This window comes from Zonotrichia albicollis, chromosome 1 (assembly GCF_047830755.1).
Source record: "Zonotrichia albicollis isolate bZonAlb1 chromosome 1, bZonAlb1.hap1, whole genome shotgun sequence".
NCBI lineage: Eukaryota > Metazoa > Chordata > Aves > Passeriformes > Passerellidae > Zonotrichia > Zonotrichia albicollis.
The window spans coordinates 137,510,286-137,521,770 of record NC_133819.1 but is presented as its reverse complement, the minus strand read 5'-3'; positions in this window follow the sequence as shown (position 1 = coordinate 137,521,770).

Below are 11,485 nucleotides of genomic sequence, written 5' to 3'. Positions count from 1 at the left end.
CACAGGAGAGCCTTAAGCCAAACAGAAGGAAACAACTTCCTAAAGTTGTAAAGGGGCTTTTTGCCCACCCTGTGCCATGCCTCCTTCCATTGTGCAACACTGTTATGAACTTTCCTTAGTGACTCTTTCGGAATTAAATTTTTCTCCCATGAAACATGCAGATTTTTATGGACCAAATTAAGATTATTAAATTAAAATCCTGGATGCTTGACATTGAAATATGACTGAGGAAAGAAGTCTGAAAGCACACCAGAAACAATCAGTTCCCTTGGCAAAAAGAATAAGCAAATAGATACTTTGTAGCTGGATAATGTTATGTTGTGCTAGCTTTCAGGAATATCAGGGGTATAAGCTCACAACAGACCCAGGAGAGCAAATTTAAATTCTCTTCTAACTCAGAGGCAACCACATGGAGCTCTAGATTGGGGTTTCTTCTTTAAAAACATGTCAATTTATTTTACTGAAGCATTCACTACATCTGGAACCCAGGACATGTAGCCACAACTACTAAGCTGTGGAATGGTTACTGCTCCCTGTCACTGCAGGAATCCTGTAGGATTCCTGTAGGATTCCTGCAGAGGGTACCGGCATCCTCAGGAGTACAGGAGACGTTCCAGACTGGTCTGCTCGTACCGTGAGAGGTGTTGTGTGTGCCTGGAGAGAGGCACAGAGGAGCAGCAGACCTCCTTAAATGGAAGAGTGAACAGAATGTGGGTCTTTTTGACATATATAGCTATCTGCACCCACAGTTCACAGGCTTCCATACTGACCCCTTTCCTGTTCCTGCTGGGTCTGTCCTTCCAGACCACCCTTCCTGTGGTTCTTCATTGTGATCAAGAGGGGGTAGGAAGAAAATCAAAATTCAACCAGGTTAATGCATTAAAGCACAATGATTATAATCACCTTGTGAGTCTCATGGCAGGCCCCACTCTCCTGCATCAAAAGCCTGAGAAAAGCTGGAGCTCTCTTATGAAAAGCAACAAGTCACAGTTTCACAGTTTTTCTTCTACTTTGTCCACAATTAGGCAAGGAGAAACATTGACTTTGTGATGCTTGTATCCCAGTCATCTGCTCTGTTTATGCTGGATGTTGAGTTCTACACCTTTAAGATTGGTTCTGAGAGCAAAGTGAGGAGAAGAAGTTCAGAGTTTGTTTTTAGAATCTGCCCTTGCTCCCCTGCATTCTCTCTCATGGACTGTGTTGTCTGCAGCACTGACAGACAGCGGGAGAGAGCTCTCCTTTCCTTTTCAGTTAATTTTTTTTAAGCAGAGAAATTCCCCAGACTGTGGCTTTTCTTTTTCTTGGAGCTGATTGGCCTTGCTCTGGACTGACAACCCAAAAACCACTGGGAGCTCACACCTGTGGCCCACCAGGGCCCGGGCCATGGCATTTCCAGCACAGGAGGGATCGGTACAAGACTGAGCGAGCCAAGCTACACCCCATGAAAAGAACTTTCTGAGTTTGCCATCTCTTCCAAACAGCAAGAGCTTTTATTGTTTAATATTATTCTCTTTTTAATTCTTGTGGATACTTTGCTTGTTAAATAAACAGTTTGTTTGCACTTTTCTGCAAGGAAATCTTTTCCCAGACCAGGAGGGGCAGGAGCCGCTTGAATCTGCTTTCTAGAGGGACCCCTTTGGAAGTTTGTTCCCAAATTTGCCCTGACCCAGGACAAATATTAATTTGGCTTTTAACATAGATCTTCCACTCTTCTCTCAGTGCTCTTTACTAGTAATGGAGAAAGGGCAGGCCACTCGATTATGGTAGGGAGCATCAGGAAACATCTTCAGCTTGAGAAGTGAGGCAGGGAATCCCCAAGGACAAGAAGGAAAATGCAAATGGAGGAGTAGAGAGCACACAGCTCCTACAGGAACAGACATGGAATAACACCTGCAGAAACTCTTACATAAAAATACAGACCCAGCTGGAGGCAGCACCAGCACTGGGGTTGTCTTGACGGTTACAAAGGAAGGAATTGGAGAAGCTGGTTTGCTTTAATTGCATGCAGACAGGATGAAATCCACACCAGCAATTCTGTGTACTCAGTGCTTTCAAGAAGTCAAATTACACAAAGCTGAAAACAATTATAAGCCAAATTATTGCAGGGAAAGAATTTAAACAGGAAAAATGTGAGTGATAATTGGGAGCTATTTAAACACAATTTACTAAGTGCCCCAAAAGGAACATTCTCACATTGCACAAAAGAGGTCAAATGGAGTTAAAAACAAAAGCAAAGCAAAACAAAACAAAAGCACAAGCTGGCTTTGAGAGGAAATTAAATCAGCTTTTGTGAAAAACTCCACAAACAATCCCCCTTCACAATTCACCCAGCAACAAAATATTAAACAAACAAACCCCACATATATCATCATTAATAAGGAAGGAACTGCTGATAACAACTGTGTATCAGATACCAGCAAAGACAGATGAAAGGAAACAATGGAATACAAAAGGAGGGGGAGGGAGGGGGTTAGCCATTGAAATGATAGCAGGTAGGATAATCTTTTTCCTAAGCATATCAGAAGAAAAAGGCCTCCCATGAATTGTAATTATTCACTGTCAGATGGTAAAAATGGACGAATCATAGTTCTAGGAAGTTTTGGTTTTGATAAAGATCATAATATTTTCACCGTGTTCTTAAATTTCTATAAGGACATTTTGATTTAAAACTGGAGAATGGGGGAAAAGTAATGCAACAATAGAAATTCAATTTGTTGTACATTAAACATGTTTAGAAATGCTGACCCAAAGGAACACTGCAGTGCCTCTGAGGCAGGCAGCAGGGCCCAGGGGACAGTGCAGGTCAGGGAAGGCCTAAACTGGACCTTTCCTGGCTGCCAGCACAGCCCTGGCCAAAGCACAGACCCCAAGCCAGGCACAGACTGCTCCCAGGGTCTCAGAACACGATGTGGGGAGGAAAAGGGCACATTGCCAGCTGTGCAAGGTGGTGGAGATGCTCTGTAGGAGACCCCTCTCCCATGGCACAGATTTGCCAGCCTCTATGCACAATGCACACAGCAGCACAGACTGAGTTTTGAAACGCCTCTGGGTGCCTCAGGAGCTCAAAACTCAACACAAGTATGACCTAAGCAAGGCCATATGTGTTGAACAATGAACTCAGGCCTCTGGACTGCAAGCCAGTGCCTGGGTAGCAGTGGATCAGGCAGAGATGGACAGCATACATGGGGCCAGCATGAAATGGCTTTCACCCTTCATGTCTGTCTCCCCAGCTTGGCAGGACCTGCGACCTTACACAGCCACCCTTGGGTTTTGCAGACTTTCTGCCAGTTCATTTTGCCTCTAATGCAGCCTGATACCCCACCCTTGACAGACTATTGCCAACAGTGCTGCTGCCCTACAAGAGGCATTTTTAAAATTACTCCAAAGCCCAGACTCCTATGGTAACTTGATCAATGGCATTTATGATGATTTCCAAGAAGTCAGGCCATGAGAGCAGTGGTTTTCAATTGCTGTGACAGATGCTATGAGCTTGGCTCACAGCTGGTTGAATGTGAATATGTTACATCCATTTGAAAGGATTTGGCTGAAGAACTGGGAGAAATGCTACCAGTTAGCCTGGTCCTGGCAAACACCTCTGCTGTGCTGTGTCAGGCAGAGCCATTTGTGGGGAGGCAAGATGGCAAGTGACATTTTCCCTAAAAATCCTGAGAAGGGGAAAAATCTGTAGGCAGGTATGTGGAGAGCAAAGGGAACATCCTCCTCTGGCAAAGCAGGAGACCTTCAACCGAGCAGAAGGTGGAACAGCAGCCAGGGGCTTCCTCCAGGTGCCAAGAGGGGACTGGCAAGGCTGGATGCACCTGGAGAAGCTGGTACAGCATGGCAGGACTAAGCCTAGGCTTGAAGGAAAGGACCTATCGATAAGGACACATGAGCAGGAGGGAGATTTGTTTACAGATTTTTTAAATTTAATCCAAAATTTCCTTGAAACTTTCTTGTCATGATTTATCTTCCCGTAAAGCATGGCCATGGAGTTCACAGGCTCCTCTGGCATCTGGATGCACTTATTTTCAGAAAAAAACACAGATCTTCCAAGAGCACTGTATATAATCCACTCTTCTGACAGCCAACATCACTTCAAGACACAGCTCAAAACCAGACCAAGGCCTTTTCACCCATTGCTGCAATTCCACCCTCTTCAGACAAGTTTTTTTTGCATTGAATATTACTCATAGATAAAGAAAAAAAGAAATTCCATCTGTGAGAAGCCTTAAAAGAATATTTTCCTGGCACATCCTCCTCAGGATCAAAAAATCCCCCAAAAATTAACAACCAAAGGACATTAAGATAGCTGCTGGCTAGAAAAGGAAGAAATGCAACCATAGAAGCATTTCTGCAAAGCAGAAATGGGTTTTGCTGCCTGTTTCTGCCACACTTAAAGGACAGCTCAGAGGGGAAATAGTGGAAAATGACACTGACCTTAAAGGTCTTTTCCAACGTAAATAATTCATTGTCTGTATGACCCCACAAAGCAAAGCTGAGGCTGTGGTTGAGGCTGTATCTGGCTGAAGCCCTTGCCCTTGTCCTTCCCTGTCCTTGGTCAGTAGTGGCCTGGAACTGTGGATTTTGTACAGGCTGAGTGCAAAGTCCTTTTTTCCTTTTGTGTACAAGATGGATTTCCCAAATTTTGGTAGAGCATCTGTAGAGACAATTGGCAAACGTGTACCCAAGCTTGGCTTGACCCAGCTCCTCCTGCCTTTCTGCTCCTCTGGCCCAGGGTCTGCTCTGCTGCTGCCACCCAGCAGCTCCCAGGGCACCCTTGGAAGGCTGTGGGACAAACATCACAGAGGGATGTGCAAGCCCTGCAAACAAGAGGGTTTGCGCATGTAGACCTATTTTTATAAATTTCTACACAGAAATGGAGACTGGAGAGCAAGCTCACTGAGCGTTTATTTGCAGCCATTGTGTTGCTGAAGGAGTGATGCTTCTGGTGGGCTCCACAGCAGGGGCTTCCCTGGCCCCTTGGGATTTTCTTCCCTTCTTAGGACTGGTCTCTTCTGTGAGCTCTCTCATCTCAGCCTTGTGGTCTGCCAAGGGGGCTGCAGCAACGCTTCCCAGAGAAAGACAAAGATATGTGGGAGCAAAATAGTTGGGCACCTCTTTGGAAACTGTTCAGACACACTTCCAGGTTTAAATTCTATCTAGGCCTACAGTTACTTCTCACTCTAAGAATTATTTCAAAGAACAGTACTAATGAAAACTTAGCACTTAAAAATATACCTTGCATTGCTTAATAAAATTTTAGCTGTAAGACTTTTTATACTAAAAATTTTAGAAAAAACCACAGATTTTAATGTCCTCAATTAATTTTCTAAGGTGAGAAACAAAAGGGACTCGATTTGAGCCTCTGCATTGAGAAAAAAAATCCCATGAGCTGTTGCTTGATTTTTCATATTGTGAGGTCATCTTGTTTTCCCAACACATGATGTTTACTGGTACACCTGAACACAACAGGATAAAAATAGGCTGAGCTGTACATGCAAAACAGATTAACAGGTACATGAAAAGATGTCAGTTTAATATTTATATCTTTTGCTTAGATGCTACTTAACATTTTACAACTTTAATACCTCTTACACATGTATTTTAACTTTTACCTCATTGAAAAGACAGATTTTAATTCAACATTTAAAGATTATTTAAGAACTGTTTTAAGTGTTAAGTGCTTAAAAATTTTCCAAGGTTCAACATGTAAATTTTCATTTATACTAAGAAATCAGTTGAGATGAAGGTACCACTTAAAATACAGGGTAAAACCATATTTTGTAAAGCACTTGCCAATAAAGTGTGTGGGTTTAGAAGAGATAAAGAGGTTCTTTAACAATCTTGGAAACTTGTGAGTAAAACCAGCACCAGCAAAAACACTACAGGGCAGTCGATCTCATATGAAGATAGGAATTAAAATGCCAAAATCTATTTTGCCCCTTTTGACTCTCCCTCCTTATTTTGCAGAAACTTTTTTTTCAGACTCTGAGACCTCAGACCAAAGCACTTTATCTAACCAAAATAAAAGTCCATTTTTATATTGTTCAATAATTTGTAATACCAAGGATCCCATCAAGAGACAAAGATTACTTACTTTGTTTGTTTCTTACTGAAAGCTCATTACCTGGTAGATCCTGAACTACTGAGTTCACGGAACATTAGTCACTACTACTTTGCAGGGACCCCTAGAGATCCATCTTTGTTTTCTCATTTCTTTTTATATGCTGTTTTGGATAGTCAGTGAATGTAAGAATTTATTGCAGGTGAGCATACTTAAAGAACAAAACAAACAAGCAAGAAACTCTCTAAATGCATGCATTTGAAATAAGTTAATGGAGCAAAGAATTACTATTCCAGAAATGCAATGAGCAAGTACCTTTATACATATAATTCATAGATGACAGACATAATACTTAAGTAAGGAGATCAAGGTTATTTTCAACTATTCATTACCATTCCTGGAAAATCAATCTACATTATTTTTAGCACAGGTTAGGAACTGGAGTAATGATTAAGTGATTTGCCAAACACATGTTTAGACAGACTTGGAAAATGGGAAGCAGTGATTTCTTTCCAAAGGGAACACGTAGTTTATAGTCACAGCTGGTGTCGCTATGCAGAAGAGTTCAGTCTTATAATCCATAGTGTAAGAGATCAGATTTTAATACAAAGCCTCCTATTACCAGAGTAACAGGAATTATCTTAGACTTCAGTCAAGTCTGGGACCTACTCTGAAGCTGTGGTAGGACACAGCAGGCAGCTCAAAAGATATGAGAGGATTCACAGTTTGTAAATACTTTTTCCTAAACCTCAGTGCACTTCTCCCCCAAGGAAAACCCAATGTTGGAAAATACTTTGCACCTTTAAACACATGATTAAGTGCCCTCAAAAATCAAAGGGATTTAAGTATAGCGATGTGAGCTAAACACATATTTAAGTATCCTGTTGGATAACACACACACACAAATTTGATATGACTGATTGAACCTACATTCCAATTACTGGAACATGTTGAGAGCCAAGGCTGTTGGTACAGCATACCCATTGTGCAATACCCCAGTATTTTGCCAAGGAGTAGTTCTGTTAGGGTTATGTGTCTATAAAAAAGATTTAGGAAAGAGCAGAGATGATGAGAAGGGTTTTCTTCTTTTCTAGCATCCGGCTTTATCTAGAAAAACACTTTTTAATTTCACTATAATTAGAGCTACTTAAGGTCATGTTTCCTCCTTTATTTTCAGCTGAGACATTTATCCAGGCAGCTTCCATACTACAGACTGGTTCTCTGCTGCCCCTCAGCTGTGTCTTTCAGAGGCTCTGGGGGCAGCTCAGTCCCAGCAGGTGGCAGATGTGCCGGGCTCATCCCCTGGTCTGGGATGTGCCGGGCGCTGGTTCGGCTGTTCAGAGTCACCGGGTGTGCCACAGCCAGACTGTGTCCCACTGCACCCATCCTCTCAAACGCCAGCCTAATTCCAGGAGACTTTCCTGGAAATTAGAAGTATCAGATGAATAACATTATTGGTTCTTCTTCTTTATTCAACCAGCCTTGGAGACTTCAGAGTTTGACTAACTGGCCAGGCCAGAAAGAACAAACTGTGACTTAATATTATTCCATCTGTTTTGCTGTCACAGTCAGAGATCATCTATCCTTGCAAAAAATTATACTGTGTGACATTAAATACTCATCTTTCCTAGAAAGGTCTGGAGCACTGAAATTCCTTTTGGTTTGAAAGGAACTTCTTGGGACTGTTTTACACTTATAAGTGTACTACTTTGTACAGCTTGGGTAACCAGGACAATGCCAAGTTTAAACCACAAGTAGGACCCAGTGTAAAACTAATCTTTCCCCCTCAATAAATTTGTTCATAAATGGCTTGACAATGTTCTACCTAGACAGGAAGGACAAAAAAAAAAAGTCACAGTGGAAAGTCATAATCTAAAGATGATTCAGCATAAGACCAGCATGAAAGGCAGGAAGAGATTAGGCACCTTTCAGAGGGAAATACCATATTTTACATTGCAAATAGAGGGCATCAAAGAAAACTCAGATGAATCAGATAATAGCAGGAGCTTTTTCATTCAAATGTTAAAAACATTTCGAAGAAGATATCCTGCATTCACTGACACTTGCAGTGAAGTGCTGTAAAAATGTTTTTTCTGTTCTTCTAGCCTTGAAAGAACAGAAAAAAACCCATTTTTTTCTGTTGAAAAAGCAAAAAAGCAAAAAAAAATGAACAGAAAAAATGGCATTGACTAAAATGGGCTTGTGAGGATTCAGTGAGAGGCTCTTCAGCTGGAAGCAAGTGTGAAGCAGCAAAGAAAATGTTTGATACAGAAACAAAAGTTCCAAGAAGGAGGCGTTTGGGAAAGGGGAACAAACTGCCAGTGAAGTGGTTAAACCAGCTCTTGGCTCACTTAAAGTGAAGTGAGAACTGGGGACATTTGCAAAGGCAAGAATAAGATCATCTAACAAGGATTTTCCATTAACAGTGTCTGATGTGATGAAGATGCAGAAACTGCATTTCTATCAGGCCCACATCTCCTCAAGGCTGATTGTTTCCTTTCACAGAAGTGGCACATATAGGACCTACAAAACTTAGAGATGTCAATATATACACCCACCATTTGCATCTTCTGCTTTCTCCTGACTAGCAGGTCTATTGATGCATCTGTGCAAGACCCATCCAAAAGAAAACACTGGGCAGAACATCACTTCTGTTTATTGCAGCAGTTGGGTCCAGATTTTTACCCAATGATTATATGAGTTGAAATAAGTCCATGGACACAAAGGTTGTTGAAGGTAGGAGATCAAACAAATTACACAATCACATCATTGGGTCAGAAATATGTGTCACTCCTGAGAAGAGTGTATTTTTCACACACAGAGCATTGCCAGCAGTTGCATTAGACGAATATCTGGATTTATGGAGCTGCTGAAATGCTCTGCTGAATAGAGCTCTGCAGTGTCAGGACATTACTTTCAGGCCTGTAAGCAAGTAAGGAATCTTATTGGAGCCCAGAGAAGCAGTCAGCACCATTAAAAATCAAGTAATGTGGTAATTGAGCAATTAGGTATTTAGGCTATGGCCTTAACATTATTATTTCAACACATGCAAAGTCCTCATGCTCTGGACTGAAGCTCTCTTAAGCAAGATAGAGTTAGAATCATAGAATCATAGAATCATAGAATCCTTTAACAGACTCAGCTGCCTCATAGCACCAAGGGGCAAGCCTGCACCAATATGGGTGACTGAATTCCTCTGAAGCATTAGTAAAGGTAATCTAAACCTTTCAAACAGGCTTCTTTGTGACTTAAACAGATAAAGGCTGCGAAGGATCACCTCAACTTAATTTCATCTGTCTCAAATGAAAATATCTTTAGTCCCCACTAGATCATCTCAGTCAGTCTATGACTATTTGCCACTCTTTTTTGTTTTCTAGGCATATTCTGTCTTACTTCCTAACCCACTTCCAAGTAAATGAGCCACAGGAGTAGAACTCTAGCTTTTTAACCCTTTAGTGAAATAAACTGCTCCTCCTCCTTCTGGAATGGATTAGAGGGAAACAATTCTGCAGACACTGAGGAAACAATAACCCTGCCAGGAGAGGAGACAATGTCTTCTTCAGCCAGCTCAGTGCAGCTGAGAGCCTGTGTCCAAAGCCCAGGAATATCACAGGATCTGCCTCTGCCACACCAAGAAATTTAACCTTGGGCTCTAGACGGTGGCTTGTTAAACCACTCTAGGAAGTCCCACAAGACTATATCCTTAGGCAAAAATTAACAGTAAATTATGTGGGGATGGACTCAATAGCTGCTGAAGAATCTTTGTGCACACTTTATTTGCTAGTGTACGTTTAGTTATGAGAGTGGAAAATACAGTCCTCTCTATGGCGTCCATATTATGAAACTAGAATTAAGCAAGGGTACCCAGGACATAAATGTAGGCATGTGCTCACATAAATCTAAATCTGTAAGATAAATACAAATATTAATTGAGCCTCTTTTTCAGGAATCAGTTGCAACAGCTTCTTTTCTTATTCAGAAGAAAAGTGCTTGCAGGTTAAAGAAAAAACCAAAATAACCCAAAAATCAAAATACCTCAACCAACTAAAAAAAATATTTTGGGAAGGAGTGGGTGGATTATTTAAATACCAGTGAGGAAGGCGAGCTTGTTAGGATAAGAATGATGTTGACACAAAAGGGATAAGAAGGATAAGAAGATATAATCTGACCATGAACACATTAAGACTTGCCATTTTTTATCATTACAGTTCTGGATTTAGTTTTCACTTAGAGCAGAGAGGCCAACAGCTTAACCCCAACTGCTTGTTGCAGTTCTTACTGGAGGTTTCCTAGACCTGCTGTGATCTCAAAAACTCACTACTGAAAGTACTTGTACACTCTTTTGAGTGAAATTCACAAATGCAGCCTCTAAGACTATGGAGTTTGGGATATTTTTTTTCTGTTAGGTAGTGCTTATGATAAAAACAAAGCTTCAAAAGCCCCATCCCTTGGGAGAATTACACAGTGCATACTTGACGCTGAAATTTTGGGTGGGACTTTCCATGAGCATCTGTATCTTCAAATGTTGTAACAGTAGTGCAGCCTAGAAACTTCAAATCCTTTTCAAGCCCTTTTAGTATGTGCTGTGTTATCTTACAAATGACAAGCCTTGAAGTATTTACCCTCATGAATATCCAACTGCCTTTACAAATTCCTGGCCAGAGAGGGAAGGGCTGAGGCTCTCAGCCCTTCTCTGTCAGCCACTCTGGGTAGCAAATCCAGCATCTCCAGTGGACCACGCTGGGATCTTCAATGGGCCTCAGGAGCAGCCAGGTGAATGGTGTGAGATAGCACGGCTGGGGGTGCTCCCCTTTAGTTACACAGCAGGAAAGAAACACTCAGCGTTTGCCCCACTACAGACAAAAACAAAGGGCTCGTTTCTCTTCCTTCCCTTCCTCATTTTCACCTCACCCTTTCCTACTCCCTCATAAACCTGCTCAAGATTGCTGACACCTTTGCTTCTCATGCACAATGAAATACTGTTGAAAAAGAAGCAATTTCCATGTGGAAACAGAATTTTCCCAAGGGGCTCTACAAAGGCCAGAAAACTAAGGAAATGTAAAACCTTTCTACAACTTCAGCTCAATATTAAAAATGAGCACACCAAGGCCCTCAGAATCACATACTTCTCCTGCAAGGAAGACAGTAAACTTGAAATTTGTGTTGATGACATTAATGCACAGTTGGAGGGTTCTGAGACAGATTGATGATGAGAGCCTGACTAGATCTGAGCAGAAATGGAGAAGCCCACAAAGGACAGCAAACAGGGAGAAGGAATATGGAGGGAAGAAAGATGAAGTAATGGGCAGATTGTCAGGCAATACCCCAGCCTTGGAAAAGAGATGTGGACAGCATCAGATAATGGCCAATGGGAGTGAGATGGAATGAGATTGACCCATGCAAAAGTTCAGAAAACTATCT